Source organism: Tachypleus tridentatus, chromosome 4, assembly GCF_004210375.1.
Source record: "Tachypleus tridentatus isolate NWPU-2018 chromosome 4, ASM421037v1, whole genome shotgun sequence".
Classification (NCBI taxonomy): domain Eukaryota; kingdom Metazoa; phylum Arthropoda; class Merostomata; order Xiphosura; family Limulidae; genus Tachypleus; species Tachypleus tridentatus.
Window position 1 is genome coordinate 6,564,211 of NC_134828.1, and position 27,130 is coordinate 6,591,340.

Here is a 27,130-nt window from a genome sequence, read left to right on the forward strand (position 1 = left end):
TTTGAATCACGATATTAGGTCCTCAGTACGAGAAATATCTTGTTTTATATAGAGTAGTTTACGTGATACAAAAGAGCGGAAAGATTAGGTAAAAACCGAGAACACGAGCCCACGTGACGTACTATACACTACAAATGTATAGTTCTAACACAGAATAGCTTTAGCCTGTACATATTTCCGCTAAAAATGAAAAGAATAAACCACGTGACCATTTGTTGCTGGTGGATGCATTTCTAATGACACAATGTAGTTCATATAACCCTGTTATCCCGATGACACATTCAGTACCCTTGATAAGTTTCGTTATTTTCTAGCAGTTATTACGATTACTCTGTGTTTGTGAATCTCTGTAATAAGTACCAACACTGAAAATATTTTTTTTAAAGGTCGCTGTTTTGAAAACTAATTTCTCATGTAAATGGCTAACGTGTGTAACCAGATGTGTGTACAACATGTCTGACTGTTAGTTGTTATTTTTGTCCATATATTTTAGAAAATTAACAATTTAGGCCCAAGAACTTCTGGTTCCCACCCGATTCTATAGAAAGAATAATTTAAAAAAAGAAAACTATTGAAAATATGTAAGGACCTGTGTGGCTAAAGTACGTAAAGTTTTACGATAATTAGTAGACGACTAACCGACTATTTTAAGTACACTTACTACATATATGAAGTGTCACGAACAGTGTGTTCTAAACTAGAAGGGTTCTCTACTAAGCACTTAGTGCCAAGTGCCTGTGTACAAAAGTTAATTAGTGTGTTCTAAACGAGAGGAGTTCTCTTCCAAGCCACCTAGTGCCTGTGTACCAAAGTTAACTAGTGTGTTCTAAACTAGAAGGGTTCTCTACCAAGCTACCTAGTGCCTGTGTACCAAAGTTAATTAGTGTGTTCTAAACTAGAAGTGTTCTCTACCAAGCTACCTAGTGCCTGTGTACCAAAGTTAATTAGTGTGTTCTAAACAAGAAGGGTTCTCTACCAAGCAACCTAGTGCCTGTGTACCAAAGTTAATTAGTGTGTTCTAAATTAGAAGGGTTCACTATCAAGCTACATAGTGCCTGTGTACCAAAGTTAATTAGTGTGTTCTACACTAGAAGGGTTCTCTACCAAGCTACCTAGTGCCTGTGTACCAAAGTTAATTAGTGTGTTCTAAACTAGAAGAGTTCTCTACCAAGCTACCTAGTGCCTGTGTACCAAAGTTAATTAGTGTGTTCTAAATTAGAAGGGTTCACTATCAAGCTACATAGTGCCTGTGTACCAAAGTTAATTAGTGTGTTCTACACTAGAAGGGTTCTCTACCAAGCTACCTAGTGCCTGTGTACCAAAGTTAATTAGTGTGTTCTAAACTAGAAGGGTTCTCTACCAAGCTACCTAGTGCCTGTGTACCAAAGTTCATTAGTGTGTTCTAAACGAGAAGGGTTCACTATCAAGCTACATAGTGCCTGTGTACCAAAGTTCATTAGTGTGTTCTAAACGAGAAGGGTTCACTATCAAGCTACATAGTGCCTGTGTACCAAAGTTAATTAGTGTGTTATAAACGAGAAGGGTTCTCTTCCAAATTGAAATTACCGTTTTGCTGCACTCTTTCGACGTAAAGAAATGACTCAGCAAAAAAATGGAAAACGTACCGGAAATGCAAAAGGTAAGAAAAAATTTGAAAAATAAGGTAGGATTACATATTTGACGTGATTAACTTTTATCCATTAAATAACACTCACACATACTTAAAAATATTAATATGTCTTAATGAGGTCTTGTAGTGCTCGTATATTATAGAATATTTTGTAATTGTTTACGTTTGATGGTGTCTTGTTCTGCCATCCACAGTTTGAGAACAATAATTTAGGTTATTTGTAAGAGTTGGGTAAAGAAGAACAAAAATCTACTTAATAAAAGAAATGGTTGAACAGTGTTACACATCAGAGGAATATAATACATTTTAAAAGTTATGTTAATAATGTTTCTGTGGTTGGACGTTCACTTGTCATAGATGTCATGTTGTACAGTGACAGCTTAAATAACTGGAATATAAAACCATAGTTTTTTTTAATACTTATAGAAGCTTATATTATAGTTATTATAATTAATAAATAACACACAATTAAAATATTCCTGAAATGTGGACTCCACATGTTTTGACGTTTACCACGCCATCTTTAGGAGTGAGCCTCAAATATATGTCACATTTATTTCTTCTGAGATAGATCATGGGAGTTGTTTGAAAGTTTGCATTTCTGTTCCATTCTTGGAGGAGGTCCAGCCACATTCTTACACATATATTACCATTCTTGGAGGAGTTCCAGCCACATTCTTACACATGTATTACCATTCTTGGAGGAGGTCCGTCCACATTCTTACACATATATTACCATTCTTGAAGGAGGTCCGACCACATTCTTACACATATATCACCATTCTTGGAGGAGGTCCGTCCACATTCTTACACATATATTACCATTCTTGGAGGAGGTCCGACCACATTCTTACACACATATTACTATTCTTGGAGGAGGTCCGACCACATTCTTACACACATATTACCATTCTTGAGGAGGTCCAGCCACATTCTTACACATATATTACCATTCTTGGAGGAGGTCCGGCCACATTCTTACACATATATCACCATTCTTGGAGGAGGTCCGTCCACATTCTTAGACATATATTACCATTCTTGGAGGAGGTCCGGCCACATTCTTACACATATATTACCATTCTTGGAGGAGGTCCGGCCACATTCTTACAGATATATTACCATTCTTGGAGGAGGTCCGGCCACATTCTTACACATATATTACCATTCTTGGAGGAGGTCCAGCCACATTCTTACAGATATATTACCATTCTTGGAGGAGGTCCGACCACATTCTTACAGATATATCACCATTCTTGGAGGAGGTCCGGCCACATTCTTACACATATATCACCATTCTTGGAGGAGGTCCGGCCACATTCTTACACATATATTACCATTCTTGGAGGAGGTCCGGCCACATTCTTACTCTGTTTTATCTTTAGTGTTAGTTCTAATTTTCTTTACCTTATTCATTTAGGTTTAAACAGGACAGTAAAATATTTGGTGTTTTTATAAATTTTAAATAAAGTTGAAGGTAAACGTGCGACGTACGGTAACACTAAAGATTCCTTTCTAATTGTAACATAACTCTATTTTAATATATTACCACATTAGTGAGTCTGTTATATCCTATATTTAGAGTTGTGGTTTAAATCTTTCTGTATCGTGCACATGTGTGTAAACTACAGACATGTTGTGTGTTTCATCATACGATTTCTGACATGACAACATGTTCCTTCCTTTTTACCAATACATCTAAAACTCACAAACTATTATTTTTATCAGTTTCATAGATAATATTAATAAACTCTGTAATATTATCAGTATTAGGAACATGGTAAGTACAACTCTAATATTATCGATATTAGTATTACAGTGAGTTAAACACTCTAATATTATCAGTATTAGGAACATAGTGGGTTAAACTCTGTAACATTATCAGGATTAGGAACATAGTGATCTAAACTCTGTAATATTATCAGAATTAGAAATATAGTAAGTTAAACTCTCTTACATTATCGATATAAGGAACATAGTGAGTTAACCTCTCTAATATTATCAGTATTAGGAACATAGTGAGTTAACCTCTCTAATATTATCTATATTAGGAACATAGTGAGTTAAACTCTCTAATATTAACTGTATTAGGATCATAGTGAGTTAAACTCTCTAATATTATCAGTATTAGGAACATAGTGAGTTAACCTCTCTAATATTATCTGTATTAGGAACATAGTGAGTTAACCTCTCTAATATTATCAATATTAGGAACATAGTGAGTTAAACTCTGTAATATTATCAGTATTAAGATCATAGTGAATTAAACTCTCTAATATTAACAGTATTTGAACATGATGTGTTAAACTGTACAATATTAACAGTATTTGAACATGGTGTGTTAAACTGTATAATATTATCAGCATTAGGAATATAGTGAAATAATGTTGCTTCATTTGGACGACTGTTGGCTTAATTTTGAAAATATTGTAAATTATTTTTAAATTAAAAGTTATTAATTATTTTTAGAGATTATAGAAACAATCAAAGTAACCCCACAAAATAAACAACCACATTTGACGCATCCACCCTCTCGCATACTACAGATACTCTATGATGTAAAAGTCAGCAACACATCCAACTGACAATCTATACAGTAATAAAACTAAAAATATTCTGTGTCAACACATCCAACTGACAATCTACACAGTAATAAAACTAAAAATATTCTGTGTCAACACATCCAACTGACAATCTATACAGTAATAAAACTAAAAATATTCTGTGTCAACCCATCCAACTGACAAACTATACAGTAATAAAACTAAAAATATTCTGTGTAAACACATCCAACTGACAATCTATACAGTAATAAAACTAAAAATATTCTGTGTCAACACATTCAACTGACAATCTATACAGTAATAAAACTAAAAATATTCTGTGTCAACACATTCAACTGACAATGTACACAGTAATATAACTAACAATCTACACAGTAATATAACTAACAATCTTCTGTGTAAACACATTCAACTGACAATCTACACAGTAATATAACTAACAATCTACACAGTAATATAACTAACAATCTTCTGTGTAAACACATTCAACTGACAATCTACACAGTAATATAACTAACAATCTACACAGTAATATAACTAACAATCTTCTGTGTAAACACATTCAACTGACAATCTACACAGTTATATGACTAACAATCTTCTATGTCAGTACATCCAACTGACAATCTACACAGTAATATAACTAACAATCTTCTGTGTAAACACATTCAACTGACAATCTACACAGTAATATAACTAACAATCTTCTGTGTTAAAATAACCATCTTCCAACTTGCAGAGAAATATATCGAAACACAAACACCTAACTGTGAGCTCATCCTTATCAGCAGCGTTTAGTAACCTCTCCGTATAACATTTCAAAGGGACGCCCACAAAATAGCTGGTCTACACCCCAATATTTTGATCAGATATGTTGATGATACGTTCAAAATATGGGCACACACTGTAGAAAAGGTTCAGTAATTCACGAACCACCTGAACAACCAATGAAAAGATAAATAGATAAGCTCTAGTGTTACAACATGATGGTTACGATGATAAACAAGGTATATACCAGAATCCCACAGATACGTGTGAGCTGGCTATACATTAAACAAATTCACCACTGTAGATACAGATGTCACAAACTGCTCTTTTTCCAAAACGAACGATATTTGTAATGTCAAGGAAGCTAAGAAGATGGAAAAAGACATCAGTACAGATGTCCCACGTGATTGACATCTAGAAAGTTAAAATGAAGACCAAACTATACATAGAAAGAAGACTACAAACACATTTCCCTATGTCATATGTCTCTTTACTGGTTTTCGGCAAAGGTACTAAGGCTATTTACCGGCTTTCCTAATTCTGAACTTCCATCCACAAGAAAGGTAACCGTCTTGTAAGAATCGCACCAACCCATGGGGTATTATTTACATTTTAACGCTTCTATGGTTAAAAGGGCGAGCATGTTTGGAACCGTATTTCTGTTCCGTGACGAGGTCTCGCAAACCATGTTGAGAAAGTATAGTAAATATGAAGTCAGAGCAATATAGAGAAACTATAAGACAATGTGATCACAATACTCAAACCATCCAAACATCCAATAGAGACAGAGAATATCTGGTCATGGTATCTGATGTGTATCCCAATAAAGAGGAAGTGTCCAAATGCTGGAGAACTGAGAAACAACGGTATTTGAGCCCATTTTTCCAAAGAAGTCAATAAACTGGAATCCCAGTAAAATAAAAGGATAAAATAAGAGAAGCTTTATACCTAACTAATAGTACATTCAATGATCTAAGAACATATGTTAACATGGAAATTCCTCTTTTAAAATATCCATAGAAATTCAGGATCGAATCCCAACTGCTATCACTATATATATAATTCAGGATTGAATCCCAACTGCTATCACTATATATATATATATATATACCTAAAATCATCATCAGGACGTCTCTTAAGACTGAAACACGTTAACAACCGGAAAATGAGACAAAAATTATGTAATTATTAAAAACACTTACTAGTTCATAATCGCACTTAGGTGATAGTTTGGGTTATGTTTAAAAGTTGTTTGGTTCTTTACATAAATAACAGGCTACCGCCTATTAAGATTGAAGAGTTTAAATGTTTGTCAAGAAGCTGAATCTTTACAACTTATAATCGGGGGTTTCAAAGTTAGAAAGTTTTTATGTGTTCAGTCTTTATAGGTTACAACCAAGGAGGCCCGGCACGGCTATGTAGTAAGGGCACTCAACTCGAAATCTGAAGATCTCGGGTTCGAATCCCCGTTCCACCAAACATGCTCGTTCTTTCAGCCGTGGGGGTGTTATAATGTGTTATCAATCAATCCCATTAATTGGTGGTAAAAGAGTAGCCCAAGAGTTGGCGGTAGCTGCTTTCCTTTTAAACTTACACTTCTAAAATAGGGACAGCTAGCGCAGATAGCCCTCATGCTGCTTTGTGCTAAATTAGAAACAAACAAACAATCAGGGATTTCAAAGGTAGAATGTTTTTATATTATTCGCCACCTGATTGGACAGAAGAGATAAATGATATCGGTGTTGTGATTGGTAAAATAATAAAAAGGATACTTAGTTTTAGACACATTGGTTGGGATTGTATAGAACCAACTAGCAAAAGAAACAGTGACATTTGTTTACCGTAAAGCGAAAAGCTATAAAATAGGCTGGATTCGTGCTTGTTTCGTCGAAGGTATCGAACACTTAATTTTTGACTTAACACCAAGCCACCGAAGAGACAAGAAAGAGAGATATGGAGTAATTTGGAGTTATTTTTCACTACCATGTAGTCAAAGAACTAAGCGGGGTGAAAAACGTTTTATATTTAAATTTAACCACAAATGACAATTTGATTACGAGAGTTAAAATAGGGGAACATTTGAGGAGTAGTTATAATTGTACAATTCTGTTAGATATTTTGGCACATGTTGAGATAAAAAGAAAATTTAGTCCTCAATTTTCATGTAGCCAAATTTGATGTTATGAGAGAAGAACTAATCATAATGAGTTTAAAAGGTACGTAGTACAAAATTGAGATATTTAAATAAATTACTTTTTATTAAAAATATATATGTTTCTAAAAAACAAAAGGCATCAAGGACTATCGAATCCGGTTAAGAGATTTATTGGGATTTGGTTAAGAAATAAAGTAAGACATCTAAAGAGAAAGATCTAGCTGAGGATGTTAAATTAATAGTAAAGTATTCTTTCTGTGTGTGAGAGGTGAGCAGCATATTAAAATGGGGAATACGTGTGTTTGTTGCAAGGTTTTATCGAATATTGTAAGAAGTCTAAACGTTTAGACGTGTTTGTTTGTTTTTCTGTTCTGATAACAAATTACCACTTTATATGCAAAAACGGCTCGTTTGGGCTGAGAAAACACTTTACATAGAAGAGCGAACAACGTTTCGACCTTCTTCGGTCATCGTCAGGTTCACAAAGAAAGAGGTAACTGACCGGAAGCTGACCACATGTTTGAAAGGGGTTGTGTAACTGTGTGTCGAAATGTAGAGGGCGGTATTAGATGTTTGAATATATAATTTTATTTATTATATTAATATAGGTATAAAGGCGTTCCTTTATATTGGTTTATTTTGGGTTTAAGTTGTTGTATAAGTAAGGCTTCTTTAATTTTACGTTTGTTTATGTTTGTTTCTTTATTTAGTATTTGAGTGTTTTCTATGGTTATGTTGTGTTTATTTGACTTGCAGTGTTCGAAAACGTGTGAAGGTGACTTTTATGTTCTTTGAATCTGGTTTCCATTTTTCTACTTGTTTCTCAATATAGAAGTCGTGGCAGTTATCACATTGTATTTTATAAATAATGTTGGTGTGGTGTTTGTCAGTGTAGTTTTTACATAGTATAGACCTCAGTTTTGTGCCGGGTTTTGAATAAATTTGGTATTAATTGGAATGTCATATTTTGTTACTAATTTTGCCAAATGTTGGTTATTTGTTTGCTGATGTCGGGAATATATGGTATACAGCAGTATATGGTTTCGTGGTTTTTTGATTCGTGAGCTGTATTTACTTTAGTTGGTTGATTTTGCTTTCTGTCTAGGTGTGTGCGTATAATGTTTTCTACGGTTTGTGGAGGAAACTTATTGATGTTGGTGAAGTATTGTTTTAATTTGTCTAATTCATCGTTAATTTTATCTGGTGAGCATAGTTTTATGGCTGTGTTTATTTGGTTTCTTAGTATGTTGAGTTTTTGTTTTGTTTCATGTGCTGAGTCCCAAGGAATGTATAGTCCAGTATGGGTGATTTTTCGGTGGATTTCTGTTTGAAATTGTGTATCAGTTCTTGTAATTTTGAGGTTAAGAGATGATATTTGATTGTTTTCTTCCTGTTCACATGTGAAGTTGATGTTGGGATGTATAGAGTTAATGTGATTGAAAAAATTAAGTATGTGTTCTGTAGATTTGAATCCCGCAACCGTGTCATCTACATATCTGTACCAGTATAGTGGTGGATGTAATGATGTGTTAATTGCTTGTGTTTCAACTTGTGTCATAAAAATTATGGCTAGAACTGGTGATACTGGGTTGCCCATGCTTAGGCCGTTTGTTTGTATATAGTTTTGGTTGTTGAACATGAAGTTTGTCTTTATCGTGGTGAATTCTATGAGGGTTGCTAACTGGTTACTGGGAATTTCTGTAGTTGGGTTAGGGTCTCGGATATAGAGTTCTAAGGCTATCTTGCAGGCTTCAGTGGTTGGAACTTCTGTAAAGAGGGATATAACATCGAAACTGGCCATTAAGGCTTTATGATTAAGTTGATTTAGATTAGACTTGAAATTAAAAAGAGTTTTGATAAATGAGCTGGCTGATGTTACATATTTGGAGAATGCCCATGCTATGTATTTACCAAGGTTGTAATTAAACGATTCATATGTTGACATTATTGGTCGTAATGGACAATCTGGTTTATGAGGTTTGGGGATGCTGTATATTTGCGGTGTGCGTGAGTCGGTTTTACGTAGGTAGGAATAAAGTGTTTGTGAAATTGTGTTGGCTTTTTTCATTTGTAGTAGTAATTTGTTCAGTTGCGTCTCGTGTGTCTTTGTTGGATTTGTGGGTATTGGTTTAAATTTGTTCGTGTCTGATAGGATGTTATTCATTTTTGGATGTATTCATTTGTGTTCATTATGACTATAGCGTTTCCTCTATCTGCTTTTAGAATTTTATGCTTTTGTCTTGTTTTAGGTTTTTATGCAATTAATGTCTCTTTTGTAAGGTTGTTTTCAGTTTTCTGTTTTGTGAAATTATGTTGATGGTTTTGAGAAAATTCTTTGAAAAAATCGTTTAAGATGTTGTTTTAGGTGTTTCTGGAAAATATAAATTTGTAATTTTACCTGGGAAGGTTGGCTGTTGGATGTCAATAAAATTATCTAAGTTGTCTTCTTTCTGTTGGTTGTTTTTGGTTGTTTCCTTGTTTTTTGTTCTCTGTAGAAAGTATCACAAGTCTCCTGGCTAGGTCTTCTAAACATGTTTTGATTTCTATGGTTGGAATGTACCTAGGTGCTATAGCGAAGTTGAGTCCTTTGTTAAGTAGATGTATCTCGTCTGTGTTTAATTGACGGTCGGATCTGGTAATTATGAGGTTAGTCAACGGTTTGTCGTTTTGGTGTCTTTTCTGTTGTTTGCATCTTAGTTTTTCTAGTTTTTTGTTGTGGCAGATCTTTTTTTGTCTCTGTCGTTTTAGTATTGATTTGGTTTATGTTTCGTTGTATAAGTCCGTAAATCTCTGGTTTAATGCAGCATGCCAGTTGATGGTCTAGATTCATTTTTTGTTTTGTAAGTCATGTAGTTCTTTGTATTTTGTGTTCAACATGGCTTTCAGTAGTTTTTCTGTAAATTTTGGATAATGTTTGTGTATGTATTAAAATTTTTTTGAAAGTTTTACCTTTACAAAATTAGGGGTTAGTTGTTCTTTTCTACATTGTTGAATAAAATAAATGTCATTTCTTCTATTAATAATTCGTTGGTTTAAATTCCTTAGTTCCTTAACGATCGTGTGAGCGTGTACTGTTAATAGTGGTGTACGGTATGCTAGTTCAGACATAATGGTAACAGGTAACAGGTAAGTACAAATACACTGAGAAAAACACAAAAACTTACACTTCTCGTACAGTCGCCGTGATGAAATAATAATCAGTGATGACGAGAAACCCACTTGTTGAGAAATTTATATGCAAAAACGGCTCGTTTGGGCTGAGAAAACACTTTACATAGAAGAGCGAACAACGTTTCGACCTTCTTCGGTCATCGTCAGGTTCACAAAGAAAGAGGTAACTGACCGGAAGCTGACCACATGTTTGAAAGGGGTTGTGTAACTGTGTGTCGAAATGTAGAGGGCGGTATTAGATGTTTGAATATATAATTACCACTAATCGTTCTGTGACAAATTGACCTCAATCGTACAGATATAATTCCTTTGTATTAAGTAGAAATATTTAGGTTTTAAAGATGATCAACAGTCAGATATACGAGTTTCTTTTTTTTTTCCATTTTTAGTAGAACGTGGACATGTCATTAGTGATTAAAAGGGAGTTATTTCACACAAGGCGCGAGGGACAAAGGGCTGTCTGGAAAATTATGGACAAACTAGTAATTCTTTCATATTCCGAAAGAACTCTAAAATTAGGTACCAATTAGTTTTGAAAAATATTTCAAGTAAAATATACTTTAAAAAATCAACACCGAATCGTTAGAGGAAAATGTTGATTCAAATGTCTGTTAACGTTTTTTGAAGACGTAAGTTAATTCTTATGTGGACGAAAGGAAAGGTGTGAATTTAGAGTATATATATTTTTGAAAGCTTTTCGTGAAGTCTCACGAAGTTGATTACTTTAATAAATCACATGAATGGAGGTGAAGAAACACTGATTAGGTGGATTGGAGAGTGGAGAAAGCATGTATAACTGTTAGTTCCTGTGGAAGGTTATCGAGCCTGTTACCCATCCTCCAACCAAGCATGTATAACTGTTAGTTCCTGTGAAAGGTTATTGAGCCTGTTACCCACCCTCCAACCAAGCAGGTATAGCTGTTAGTTCCTGTGGAAGGTTATCGAGCCTGTGGTCGTTTCTAGAATCGTCTGACAGTTCTCAATGTACTCATACTTGACATTCAATAATGTTCATCACCAATGAGACAAGGGATTTTATTGAAATTAGTTTTTAAAAGAACTATCATCACAGAGTAGATTTTATTGAAATTAGTTTTTAAAAGAACTATCAGCACAGAGTAGATTTTATTGAAATTAGTTTTTAAAAGAACTATCATCACAGAGTAGATTTTATTGAAGTATTACGTTGTAGACAGTTTTTAATAAAAGTCTCTTGTTCTTATGGTGCAATATTCATAAGATTTTCACTTAAGAAAAGTTTATTTTCTAAATTTCACACAAATCTGCACGAGGACTATTGCGTTAGTCGTCCCTAATTTAGCAGTGTAAGACTAGAGGGAAGACAGCTAGTCGTCACCACCTATCGCCAACTCGTGGGCTACTCTTTTACTAACAAATAGCTGGGTTGACCAGCACATAATAACGCTCCAGCGGGTGAAAGAACGAACATGTTTGGTGTTACAGTGATTCGAACCCGTGACTCTCTGAGTGCCTCAACCACCTGGCCATGTTAGGCCTCACTAAAGAAAATCTAATATTTTTGTAAGTTGAGTTTTATTGTTTTATATTTAAAACATCTTTTTTGTTATTTTTATTTTTATTGGTTAAATCTGAAACATTGTTTTTGTAGAAATTAAAATTATTTTGTTTATTTCTCTGTTATAAAAATATTACCCAGTTATGATTGGTGAAGTAGTTTCAGAGTTTAGTACGTATACATATCTAGCGACATTCTACAATGATTAATAAATAGTAAAATGGCGTAAACTATTAGATGTTTGAGGATATTTAAATATTACATGATGACCTGAATCAGTTGGTAAATTGGACAAATATGTGAAAAGTAGCCTTTGATTCAAGTGTAAGATAATGAATTTCGGTTATAATACATTTAATACAGATAGAAACCATCTCAGTAAAGTGACTAAATAAAATTAGTTAGTATAATGATAAATAAGTGATGATAGTCATGGAACCAGTGCTGTACTCCTATTAATAAAGATGTCGGGGTTGCAGAGAGTATTATACACAGTCGAATTACAAACGAAACAAAGTATTAATCAGTGATGTCGAGAAAACCCACTTGCAGAGAACTATATATGTAAAAACGGGTTGAGAAATTTTTTCTCAAACCAAACGAGCCGTTTATAGGCATATATTTCTCTACGAGTGGGTTTTCTCGACATCACTGATTATTATTTCATCACGACGATTGTACGTGAAGTGTAAGTCTTTGTTTTTTCTTTGTGTTTTTTGTACTTATCTGTTACCATAATGTCTGAACTAGCATACCTTACAACACTAGTAACAGTACACGTTCATACGCTCGTTAAGAAAATAAGAAATTTAAACCAAAAAATTATCAACAGAAGAAATGACATCTATTTTATTCAACAATGCAGAAAGTAACAACTAACCCTAACTTTGTAAAGGTAAAACTATCGAAAATTGTTAATCAATACACAAACATTATCCAAAATTTACAGAAAAAACTACTTAAAGCCATGTTGAACACGAAATACAAAGAACTACATGACCTACAGAAACAAAAAATTAACCTAGACCATCAACTGGCATGCTGCATTAAACCAGAGATTTACGGACTTGTACAACAAAACATAAACCAAATCAACACTAGGAATGGCAGGGGTAGAAAGATCTGACACAACGAAAAACTAGAAAAACTAAGATGTAAACAACAGAAAAGACACCAACACGACAAACTGTTGACTAACCTCATAATTAACAGATCAAACTAACAATTAAACACAGACGAGATACATCTACTTAACAAAGGACTCAACTTCGCAATAGCACCTAGATACATTACAACCATAGAAATCAAAACATGTTTAGAAGATCTAGCCAGGAGACTTGTGATACTTTCCACAGAAAACAAAAACAAGGAAACAACCAACAGAAAGAAGACAACTTCGACAATTTTATTGACATCCAACAGCCAAACTTCCCAGGTAAAATTCAAAAAATTATATTTTCCAGAAACAACTAAAAACATCTTAAACGATTTTTTCAAAGAATTTTCTCACAAAACCCTCAACATAATTTCACAAAACAGAAAATTAAAAAATAATCTTACAAAAAGAGACATTAATTCCAATAAAAACCTAAAACAAGACAAAAGCATAAAAATTCTAAAAGCAGATAGAGGAAACGCTATAGTCAAAATGAACACGAATGAATACATCCAAAAAATGAAGAACATCCTATCTGACACAAACAAATTTAAACCAATACACACAAATCTAACAGACACATGAAACACAACTAAACAAAATACTACTAAAAATGAAAAAAGCCAACACACTTTCACAAACACTTTATTCCTACCTAAGCAAGACCGACTCACGCACACCACAAATATACAGCATCCCCAAACCTCATAAACCAGATTGTCCATTACGACCAATAATGTCCACATATGAATCGTTTAATTACAATCTTGGTAAATACATAGCATGGGCATTCTCCAAATATGTAACACCAGCCAGCTCATTCATCAAAGACTCTTTTAATTTCAAGTCTAATCTTAATCAACTTAATCATAAAGCCTTAATGGCCCGTTTCGATGTTATATCCCTCTTTACAGAAGTTCCAACCACTGAAGCCTGCAAGATAGCCTTAGAACTCTATATCCGAGACCCTAACCCATCTATAGACATTCCCAGTAACCAATTAGCAACCCTCATAGAATTCACCACGATGAAGACAAACTTCATGTTCAACAACCACAAACTATATACAAACAAATGGCCTAAGCATGGACAACTCAGTATCACCAGTTCTAGCCAGTATTTCTATGACACAAGTTGAAAAACAAGCAAGTAACACAGCATTACATCCACCACTATACTGGTACAGACATGTGGACGACACGATTGCGGGATTCAAATCTACAGAACACATACTTAATTTTTTCAATCACATTAACTCTATACATCCCAAAATTAACTTCACATGTGAACAGGAAGAAAGCAATCAAATATCATTTCTTAACCTCAAAATTACAAGAACCGATACACAGTTTAAAACAGAAATCCACTGAAAAATCACCCATACTGGACTATACATTCCTTGGGACTCACCACATGAAACAAAACAAAAACTCAACATACCAAGAAACCAAATAAACACAGCCATAAAACTATGCTCGCCAGATAAAATTAACGATGAATTAGACAAAATAAAACAATACTTCATCAACATCAATAAGTTTTCTCCACAAACCGTAGAAAACATTATATGCACACACCTAGACAGAAAGCAAAATCAACTAACAAAAATAAATGTCTCACGAATCAAAAAATCACAAAACCATATACTGCTGCATACCATATATTCCCGATATCAGCAGTAAAATAACCAACATTTGGCAAAAACTATTAACAAAATATGACATTCCAGTTAATACCAAATTTATTCAAAAACCAGGCACAAAACTGAGGTCTATACTATGTAAAAACTACACTGACAAACACCACACCAGCATTATTTATAAAATACAATGTGATAACTGCCACGACTTCTATATTGGAGAAACAAGTAGAAAAATGGAAACCAGATTCAAAGAACATAAAATGTCACCACACGTTTTCAAACACTGCAAGTCAAATAAACACAACATAACCATAGAAAACACTCAAATACTAAATAAAGAAACAAACATAAACAAACACAAAATTAAAGAAGCCTTACTTATACAACAACTTAAGCCCAAAATAAACCAATACAAAGGAACACCTTTATACCTATATTAAAAAAATAATATAATAAATAATAATAATAAAAATAAATAATATAAAATTATATATTCAAACATCTAAGCTTGCCCTCTACATTCCGACACTCAGTTACACAACCCCTTTCAAACATGTGGTCAGCTTCCGGTCAGGTATCTCTTTCTTTTTTTTGTGATATAAATACTTTCGCAACAAAGTATTTATCCTTCTTTATATAAATCAATAATTAGATCTCACTTTAAATACTGTGAAGAGTTTGGGTCGACTTCTGAAACTAGCTGTAGAAGAAAGATGTTAAAATGATACCTGAGTTAAAGTTAGAACACGAGCACTGATTTGGAATCTGGGGTAAATATGGGCTAACTGTGACTTATGTATCCCGCCCAATGATACCAGGTCCTTTGAGTCCGTTTGTAGATGCCACATTGGCACTCCTAGGCTCTCGGGTAACTACCTGTTTTACTCCCTGGGTTACAATTTATTAATTGGTTTGCACTGAAGTGTAGAAGGATAAGAGGTAATCTCTTTGATGTTTAGAAGATTATCTGGGGTAACAAAAGGATAAAGACCTCGGATTTCTTATTACTGTATTCTTAAGGTAATTGAATGAGACGGCACAACTTTAAGATTCGGAAAAGACATACAATAGTTAAGAGATTTTTATTTTTTAACAGGGTGATTGTTTTATAGAACAAGCTGATGCCGACATGCATAGAGACCAGCAATTTACGAGACCTTAGTTGATTTAGTTATGAATGCTATTTCAGCACGTGTACTGACGTAATAACATTCTATCTTTAATTGACCACTGTGTTTCAAGTAGCATGTTTTTATGCACTACTGTCTCATATATCACTTTCTAGAGAAGTAGTCATTGTGAAGGTTATCAATTGATATACAAGTAATGATTCAAATGTTTTTATTGTTGTAAAATTCCATCTCATGTTGGTTACAAAGGCAGTTTTAATTATTTACTACAGTTTTGTACATTGCGTGCCGTCCGGTACAAGCTACGTAAAAAAAACCAAAAAAAAAACAGATTTTTTTGTATGAATGACCCAGTGACGAATAAGTGTCAAAATGTAGATAACAGTTTATAATAAAGAGGATATAATAGTAAACTAACAGAATCAAATGTAGATAACAGTTAATAATAAGGAGGATATAGTAGGAAACTTACAGAATGAAATGTAGATAACAATTGATAATAACGAGGATATAGTAGAAAACTAACAAAATGAAATGAAGATAACAGTTGATAATAAGGAGGATATAGTAGAAAACTAACAGAATGAAATGTAGATAACAGTTGATAATAAGGAGGATATAGTAGAAAACTAACAGAATGAAATGTAGATAACAGTTGATAATAAGGAGGATATAGTAGAAAACTAACAAAATGAAATGAAGATAACAGTTGATAATAAGGAGGATATAGTAGAAAACTAACAGAATGAAATGTAGATAACAGTTGATAATAAGGAGGATATAGTAGAAAACTAACAGAATGAAATGTAGATAACAGTTGATAATAAGGAGGATATAGTAGGAAACTAACAGAATGAAATGTAGATAACAGTTGATAATAAGGAGGATATAGTAATAAACTAACAGAATGAAATGTAGATAACAGTTGATAATAAGGAGGATATTGTTACAAACTAACAGAATGAAATGTAGATAACAGTTGATAATAAGGAGGATATTGTTACAAACTAACAGAATGAAATGTAGATAACAGTTGATAATAAGGAGGATATTGTTACAAACTAACAGAATGAAATGTAGATAACAGTTGATAATAAGGAGGATATTGTTACAAACTAACAGAATGAAATGTAGATAACAGTTGATAATAAGGAGGATATTGTTACAAACTAACAGAATGAAATGTAGATAACAGTTGATAATAAGGAGGATATTGTTACAAACTAACAGAATGAAATGTAGATAACAGTTGATAATAAGGAGGATATTGTTACAAACTAACAGAATGAAATGTAGATAACAGTTGATAATAAGGAGGATATAGTAGGAAACTAACAGAATGAAATGTAGATAACAGTTGATAATAAGGAGGATATAGTAGAAAACTAACAAAATGAAATAAACAATATATATATGGACACAAACATATTGTGTAATGCCTTCTTTTATTTGTTTTCAAACCTCGAAAATCTTATATATCATCACTAGACAGGCCTTGATGAAGTTTTATCCTGACTGTCTGAAGAATTGGAGGAGCTGGATTTTTATGAGAGTCTCTAACTTCCGTAATTTGTAATGACTAAAGATCCACTTGAATTATAATGTATCTCAGAACGTCTGGTATGGATATTTACAATTCTACAAAAATAAAGCAGTGAACAACGGCTTCGATAAGTATAGCTCTTCATGGGCTGTAATGTGGGCTTGTTCAAGCACGATTTACTTGAGTATTAATTGGATTTCTAACTAATCTTTATCATTCAACTCTGATTGGCTAGTGGAGACACTAAAGTGTTCTTCTAATGTTTCCTCTGACAATAAATCATTATCGACTAATGTTTCAATTATATGTTTTTTAGGTAATTTTTTCTCATTGATTTTATAACCTCTAACTATGATTTTGACAATTTTGAGCAATATACTTTTATTAATTTTTACTAGTTCTTCGAGGAAGTAATTCAAGAAACCTTTCATTATCAGACACGTTCAAACCTTGTTGTTACTTATAAATATTATGATTTTAATTTATTTCGAATTTTGTCTTTGATTCAGATATTGGACACAAAGCCCTAACTTGTTATATTACGTATTATAATTTATCTCGGACGAGTCTCCGATTAATTCTACTGAGTTTTCTATTAGGTCTAGAACTGATTATGCTATTGATGGTCCACGACGAGCAAAGTAATTCTGACTCTATATTATTATTCCTTGCTTAAGCTAGCACTGTATTTTCTTGGCTGACCTCACACCTTACAAACTGATTTTTATCGACGAAGAAGTACTAGTAGAAATACTGATGTCCGAAGTTAATTCACTGAAATTAGACAATTTCAGTATCATCCGAAATCCCTAAAAGTTCCTAGCTAAATTCTGCAGTTTTCCGACTAATAAACACTAATCACAATTGCAGCTTCCGTGGCTTATAGTGTACTGACTGTAGTGACAAATAATATTAACTGTCTCTCGGCTCTTCGGTTTTATATACAAATCACGCAAGATTCACGAACGTTCAACAATGTTCGAAAACACGTAAACCACATATCGTTGATTCTTACTCTCAAGAATCTTCTGTACATTTATAGAACAAACGGGACTTGCGAAATACACATTCAACAATATACGTCACATGCATAAAAACAAGCGTATATATTAAAATAAACGTATAACAGTAAATCCGTCACAGTAGCTAATCTGACTATTAAACATGAGAGTAACTATCTTTGCAACTGTAGCTAATCTGACAAAACAATTGTCACATAAATGAAAGCTAGCCCGAAAATTTAAATAAAGATATTACATTTAGTTTAAGCTGTTCCAGTTTTGCGTGTAGAAACTCTTCATTTACATTAACATAACAGTTTTGTTTTACAGTAGCCTATGAAAGTAGCTGCGAGAAAACCACAGGATATATATATATTAGTGGAATTAAATAGTTACATTCAAATGAAGCTAAATGAATAAACAAAATTATGAGGAAGGACTGTGTTACAAATAACAAATCCCAACCTCTGATAAATTACACAATAACCACAAAATTTCGAGCCATAAGCAAAAAAACATTAACGTGAAATAAAATATGCTGCATATTTTCAAAAAAGGATTCTGAGGTACAAACTACAAAGTGGGATTATAAAATGTATCCTAGGTATTAAATAAATAGAAAGAAAGTAAAATCAGAGAAATTCTAGTAAAATTTATTTTTATTTAAAAATTAAGTCATCAAAGAACGTAGCACTACTTTATGCGAATGTACACCTTGAGCCGCATATTACAGCACGACAGTCACAGCAAACTGTCACTTTACAGATGTTATGTTAATTAGTACCTCTACCATATTGGGGCATGAATACTACCTTCAAGAGGCAAGTTTTATCTTACTTACATCCAGATGGTAGTATCTTATTTTCATCTTTTTATGTTTATCTTTTTCTTATTCAAACTTGGGAGAGCAGTCACCTTCCTACAGTGAAGGGTGATATAGATGAGACGTTATGGGCTTGAGCACCCACATCTCGCTCTCCTAATTTCTAATAATCTTACGTGAGACTAACGAATTGGAGGTTAAGACTGATAGACAGTGTATCCCACTGCAATGTGAGTCTTATGTCAGAAATCACCTCCAAAGCCAAGAATACATTTTATAATCCCAAGTTGTGGCTTGTACCATAGGATTCTTTTACAAAAATATGCAGCGTATTTTGTTTAATATTAATGTGTTTTATTTATGGCTTCACATTTATGGTTATAATTAATCAAAGGTTGGGATTTGATGTTTTTAACGCAGTTCCTCATGATTTACTTTACTTGTTTCGCTTAACCTAGATATAATTATTTAATTTCACTAATATATGGCCCAGCATGGCCATGTGGGTAATGCACTCGACTCGTAATCTCAGGGTCGCGGGTTCAAATTCCCGTCACACCAAACATACTCGCCCTTTCATCCGTGGGAGCGTTATAATGTGATGGTCAATTCTACTATTCGTTCATAAAAGAGTAGCTCAAGAGTTGGCGGTGGATGGTGATGACTAGCTGCCTTTCTTCTTGTCTTACACTGCAAAATTAAGGACGGCTAACGCAGATAGCCCTCGTGTAGCTTTGCGCGAAATGAAAAAGAAACACCAAAAATACACTGTTGGCCAAAATCTTATGGCCAATAAACATAAAGAAAAAATATGCATTTTGCATTGTTAGACTCAACCACTTATTTGAGTAGAGCTTCGAAAGATTAAAATAAGAACAGGGAAAATAAAAATAAACTTTTTTAGCATTTAATAGGGAAAATGTAAACACTATGAAATTAGACTAAATACTAGCTGGTCAAAAGTTTAAGACCATACTGAAATGAAGCGTTAGTCGGTAAACACGTAACGAAATTTAGTCGTTTGTGTTCAAGCATTAGCGTTCTCAACATCTCCCACTGACATCTCCTATGTTACATTGGGTAAAAATATGGCAAAGGCTAAAAAGTTGACAGAGTTTAAACGTGGCAGAATTGTCGAGCTGCAAAAGCAAGGTCTCTCTCAACGTGTCATCACTGGTAAGATTGGATGTAGTAAAACTGTTGTTGTAAATTTATTAAAAGACCCCGAGGGATACGGAACGAGAATTTCAAGTTGTCGGCCCAAGAAAATTTTGCCGGCGTTGAGCAGGAGGATTCGACGGGTTGTTCGGCAAAACATCAGCCGATCGTCGAACCAGATTGAGGCCCTTGCGGACGCAAAATGCAGCTCAAGAACAATAAGACGGCATCTACGAGAGAAAGGCTTTAAAAACCTAAAATGTCTTCAAAGGCCACGCCTCCTTCCACACCACGAAACAGCTCGGTTAAACTTTGCTGAGAAGCACCAAACATAGGATGTAGAAAAGTGGAAGAAGGTTTTGTTCTTTGATGAGAAAAAATTTAATCTGGATGATCCAGATGACTTCCGATGTTACTGGCATGATAAGGATATCTCACCGGAAACATTTTCTACATCATGATCTGGGGTGCTTTCTTCTTCCATGGGACAATGGAGCTGCAGGTTATACAGAGGCACCAAACAGCAGCTGGCTACATTGGCATGTTGGAGAGAGCATTCTTATTGACTGAAGGCCCTCACTTGTGTGTAAATGGATGTATCTTTCAGCAGGACAACGCTGCAACCCACAATGCCCGCAGTTCAAATTACTTTTTCATGGCGAATAACGTGATTTTATTTGACTATCCAGCGTGTTCATTCGAACTGAACCCCATTGAACATGTTTGAGGGTGGGTTGCAAGGGAAGTCTATAGAAATGGACGTCAATTCCAAACAGTGCATGATCTTCGTGAAGCCATCTTCACCACTTGAAATAACATTCTAGCCAGCCTTCTGCAAACGCTTATATCAACCATGCCAAAGCGAATGTTTGCAGTTATTCGCAATGACGGCCGTGCAACTCACTACTGAGACCTTTGTTGGGTTTTTCATACCCTGTTTAGAATTTATTTTTTGTATGGTCTTAAACTTTTGACCAGCTAGTATTTAGGCTAATTTTATAGTGTTCACATTTTCTTTATTAAGGGTTAAAAGGTTTTTTATTTTTATTTTCCCTGTTCTTATTTTCATCTTTCGAAGCTTTACTCAAATAAGTGGTTCAGTCTAACAAAGCAAAATGCATATTTTTTCTTTATGTTCATTGGCCTTAAGATTTTGGCCAGCAGTGTATATATATATGCGTTCAATGAGTATGATATTTTCCACTATTTAAAGCTGTTTCAATAATTATTATTATCTTTAACAATTTCGTGGCCTAAAGATATTTTTCGCGGCATGTTTTATTCCATTACGATTTAGTTCAGCCAAGCCTAGAGAGTTGAACATCCTCTGACACGTTTCCATTTCAAGGTGCTTCGGTTTTTTCGACAGCTTTAACTCATACTAACTTGAAGACCTGTTTATTTGCTGTAAGTGACCTAGCAAACCTTGCGGCACGTTCATCTGAAGATATTGTTTATTCGTACCGAGGCAACGTGCAGAACCTGTTGGTGGCCACGGACGTGTTTCTCCACTTCTCACAAGTTAGTTTTGTGTTTGTTGTCGTTTGGTGGGTAACGTTTGTGGAGTGGCGTTTCTGTTCAACGCCGACACCTCAAAATAATATGTCTGAATAAATCTCAGTTTCTTTAAATTAAACGATGTTTCATGTGAACTAAACGTGAAGAAATCTGAAATTTCTAAACGTTAAATGCTCGTTGATAAATGTCTTCTGATTTCGTGAGTCAATTTAAAGGTCAATGACTGCAGAAAGAACAAAAGCCAACACTGCAACAGAGGTGGGTGACTATTGGTCTTTTTAATACATCAAACTTTCAGGATCTGAATAGGTAACGATTATTATACTATATTGGCATTCTGTTGGAGGTTTAACCTATGCTATCATCTGTGTGCTACATACAGATTTTGATTTTTTAGTGAAAATTTTATTTTTATATTTCTCGTATTGGCAACTCTACTAGCAGTTATGCAGTCAATCTGTTAATAGTCGGCTTGCGATATTTGTGACAGGCACAGCACAGTTAGCCCACTGTTTAGTTTTTGCTTAACAAGAACTTCGTATAATTATAAAATATATTCTCTACTCTTTTCTTTAACGCGGTGTTTCTATGTTCTAGGTTTCACATTTATTTACGACTATTTTCGTATATGTGTACTTAATAACTATTAAAAATTGGGAAAAAACCCAAATCATAATTTAAAAAGAACTCTCATTGAAATCATTTTGGAATTTTTTCGCTTCTGTTCAGGCATCTTTCTCACTTCTGTTCAGGCATCTTTCTCACTTCTGTTCAGACATCTCGCTTCTGTTCAGACATCTTTCTCACTTCTGTTCAGACATCTTTCTCACTTCTGTTCAGACATCTTTCTCGCTTCTGTTCAGGCATTTTTCTCACACATCTTTCTCACTTCTGTTCAGACATCTTTTCACTTCTGTTCAGACATCTTTCTCACTTCTGTTCAGACATCTTTCTCACTTCTGTTCAGACATCTCACTTCTGTTCAGACATCTTTCTCACTTTTGTTCAGACATCTTTCTCACTTCTGTTCAGGCATCTTTCTCACTTCTGTTCAGACATCTTTCTCACTTCTGTTCAGACATCTTTCTCACTTCTGTTCAGACATCTTTCTCACTTCTGTTCAGGCATCTTTCTCACTTCTGTTCAGACATCTTTCTCACTTCTGTTCAGGCATCTTTCTCACTTCTGTTCAGGCATCTTTCTCGCTTCTGTTCACGTAATTTCAGTGATGTTTTAGTAACTTTTTTAATTACGCTTCTTTTAACAAAGGTTCGTATATTGTAGGTTCGAAGAGTCGACCGTTCCACTGTAGGTTTTATTTGTTATTACGCACAAAGATACACAAAAAGCTTTCTGTGCTCTGCCTATCATGGATATCGAGACCCGGTTTCTAGCAGTAAAGGTCCACAGAAGTACCACTGTACCACTGGGGATTACACTATAGACTACAATACAAACTGGACAATATATCAATTTGAGTAATAGTAAATTTAATCTATAGAGGTCTCTAGTTCTAAAGCTGAAATACGTAGAAGAGGATGGTTTCTGTAGTGTAGCTGTGGTTTCTAAATCATACAAACGAAGGATGGTACCTAGTAATTTCATTTTCAACTTAGAGAAAGCTTCTTGTGTTTTTGTGGTTTTCAAATATTATGCCTACAATGATTTACACAATATATCATAAGAACAGTAATTTTGCCACAAATTAAATGCAAATTATTAATACTTGTTACAATTCAAACTATTGTGTTTCATGTTATAAAGCTATTGTGTTGCATGTTATAAAGCTATTGTGTTGCATGTTATAAAGCTATTGTGTTGCATGTTATAAAGCTATTGTGTTATATGTTATAATTTACCCCGAAAGAGTTTCCAATTTATTATGTTACGTGTTACTACTTCAAACAACCAAAAGTTTTAATTTGAAGTAACTTGAACATCGATATGTTTTAAATGCATGATATTTGATAATAATGGCCTGGCATGGCCGAGCGCGTTAAGGCATGCGCTCGTAATCTGAGGGTCGCGGGTTCGCATCCGAGTCGCGCTAAACATGCTCGCCCTCCCAGCTCTGGGGGCGTTATAATGTTACGGTAAATCCCACTTTTCGTTGGTAAAAGAGTAGCCCAAGAGTTGGCGGTGGGTGGTGATGACTAGCTGCCATCCCTCTAGTCTTACACTGCAAAATTAGGGACGGCTAGCACAGATAGCCCTCGAGTAGCTTTGTGCGAAAATTCAAAACAAACAAACAAATTTGACAACAAGGTTGATACACAGTTTACATACATTTCTATATTAAGCTGAAACAAACATAGATATTAAAATATTTATCTAATAGGAAACCAGTTACGCGCTTTTCTGCTATAAAATTTAACAATTGAAAATCGTTTGTTAATCTACCATTGATATTATAGCCAACAGGTGGTTAGTATGCGTAAGAATTATTTTAAATTATTAAAAGCAAAATAAAAAAAAAAAGTAAAAACGAAGTAATTGTAAGGGAAAGAACAAAAACATTAAGAGAACAGCGCTTCTAACTTCTTTTAAGCGGTTTAAATCAGTGGGGAGTGTGAAATGGAAAGGTATTTGGTTTCGGTGACGTAAATGAAATGTTTAAGACAGCGTAACATCACCAACGCTGCTATTGCTGTAAGAAATAGTTTACTTAGCTGGGAAGTCCAAAACATACCGAGCAAAGTTATAACTGCGATATAAAGTAGGTAGAGGGCGTATTTTTCTCGAGAAATTTTAAGTAATTTGTCTTATTGCTGATTTGTTATGAAGTCAAAGCTTCACAATAAACTATATTTGCTATAGTCACAGCTGTTTCTGAAACTCGATATTTAACTTCGCAAGTCCTCAGAATTACCACTTAACTCCCGGAAAGGAGTTTACGAAAAGGAGTTTGTGTTATTTTTCAAGTATTTTGGTATAAATACACAGATATATTGCTTTCTTCCAAACCTTCTAGCTACCAAATATTACACAGTGACTTAAAATAAAAATCTTAATTTCAAAATGAGGCTCTTTCGTTTGTTCACATTGAATATATTTTTCGTGATGATGAGAAACTCACTTGAAGTAAAAATGTATTCGGCTGATATGGGTATTAAAACTTTAATGAAAATAAAGTACAGAACAACGTTTCGACCTTCTTAGGTCATCTGTCCTTTATTTTAATTAACGTTTTGATACCCATACCAGCCGTCTTGAGAATACATTGATATATTTTTATATTCTTTGATAAATTGTGTCTCCACAACAGACAATTGCCGTCCATTTTAGTCTCCACAACAGACAGTTCAAAGTCCATTTTAGTCTCCACAACAGACAGCTGCCGTCCATTTTACAAAGCTTCATCACATTTTCAAGGTGGTTAAAAAAAAGTCCAGTAATTTAAAACATGGATCCAATAAACAATCAGTTCAAAGTCCAGATGCTTGCTTAATCTGGTATTTATTGTCTTGAAAAGAAAACATCTACATAATTACTCATGTACCAAAAACATTTTGACTATTTTACAAGTGAAGAGAAACAAAAACACCAAACTCACTTAGAAACATATTCTATAGGCGTAACTGAAATATGGACTTTAAATTAATGCAGTGAATAAGCATATGGTTCATATGTGCTAAAGTGTTTCGTCTGAAATAAGTAAATATAAAAACAGGAACGTTTCGTTTCGGCGATATAGCATAACTTATTGCAGATATTTTGTAATTGAAAATATAATTAAGTATTTTATTTAGTTCTAATAAACGACCTACAAAAAGGTTAAAATTCGAAGTTCAAGTTTAAAATACTAGATGTTTCCTATTTATGTTTTCTACCCTCATCATCACATAATGAAACAATGTTTTTCTTTTCGTTATTTTATCATTCAACCGTTTTACCCTTATTATAGCCCAGCATGGTAAGCGTGTTAAGGCGTGCGACTCGTAATCTGAGGGTCGCGGGTTCGCATCCCCGTCGCGCCAAACATGCTTGCCCTTTCAGCCGTGGGGACGTTATAATGTGACGGTCCATCCCACTATTCGTTGGTAAAAGAGTAGCCCAAGAGTTGGCGGTGGGTGGTGATGACTAGCTGCCTTCCCTCTAGTCTTATACTGCTAAATTAGGGACGGCTAGCACACATAGCCCTCGAGTAGCTTTGTGCAAAATTCCAAACAAACCCTCAAAAAACTCTTATTATAAATCAGCAAAAATTGGGCTAAAAATTTTCTCACGTGGAAGGTGACAAAGATTTTTGTCACAGTTTGTCAGGACGTGATTGAGTTTTTACTAAAATATGTGAGTTATGTAATAAAGCTGACAGGATGGTTATCCTAAACCAAAGGTTATCAGACCATTCACAATATATAGGAGAGAGAGCTCTCCTTGAGTATTTGTGAATATGTTTTAAATTTTAGATTAAACAGTTTAGTAAATCATGTATTCGTAAATGACTCTTCTTAAAGCTTTATCCTCAAACCATAACTTCATTTTTATCCATATGTTTTTTTTAAAAACATTCATTCCAATATGTTAATTTATATATAGAGAGCACATTAGCATCTTTTTAACCAACTGTTTCAATGCTTGGTTGATTAATTGTTTGGTGAGAGACGATTTGGAGTACAAGCACAATTTTTGAACATTTGGTATAACGACTTAAGAGCAACAGGATAGTGATTTAATAAGACTATATATAATTTAATTAGTGGTCACTTCGATTATTGAATTTGTTCTTATTGTCTTTCGGAACATAACTTGATTTTCATTGTTTTATACAGCTAAACAAGGTCATGTGTATTTTTCTTTCTTAAGAACAATTTATTTGGTTTCTGCGAATTAGCGTAGACTAACTTATCCAATTTTTATGTAACTCTTACTTCATAGACCGGAAAAACCTGAACTGACCAGTTAGAACACTTACTACTTTCCTTTATGTGTTAACTCACGACGTTATGATGCACAAAAGCCGTGTTTCATCCTGACACATACTCGAACGATAACGAACTGAAACAATCATGGCTGACGCTCTCGTTTCGTTTCAGTAGAAAGATCCCAAAGTGGTTTCTGCGAAACTTGTGGTTGCTGAAGCAGAGTACCACCGAGCACACATCAGTAAATATTTGAATAAAAATATTTTTGAAGCAAAATAATAAAATCTTTGATCGTTATTGTGTTCTTATCAAGAGGAATTTTACTCAGCTGTTATAGTTGTTAAGTTTTTATTGTTGTTTCAAACTCTGCCATTTGTGTTATTTACTTCATGCTGTACGGTTTCGAAGCATAAATAATATGAGAATTTACAATTTTTATTGTGCCTTATACAATATTTTTATCTATTCA

At 34.1% G+C, this 27,130-nt stretch overlaps 1 protein-coding gene across 2 annotated transcripts in view; it reads left to right on the forward strand.

Annotated features, from left to right (window-relative positions):
* The first annotated feature begins 405 nt into the window (after nucleotides 1–405).
* LOC143248508 (uncharacterized) overlaps nucleotides 406–27,130 on the forward strand; it is a 51,853-nt gene continuing 25,128 nt past the window's right edge. Inside the window, exon 1 of one of the 2 annotated variants that reach the window (XM_076496923.1) lies at nucleotides 406–1,639. The gene's annotated coding sequence lies outside the window, so the exon portion shown is untranslated. Of the gene's footprint in view, nucleotides 1,640–21,631; nucleotides 22,055–27,130 lie in introns of those variants that run through there. The other variant, XM_076496922.1, reaches the window with a different exon arrangement.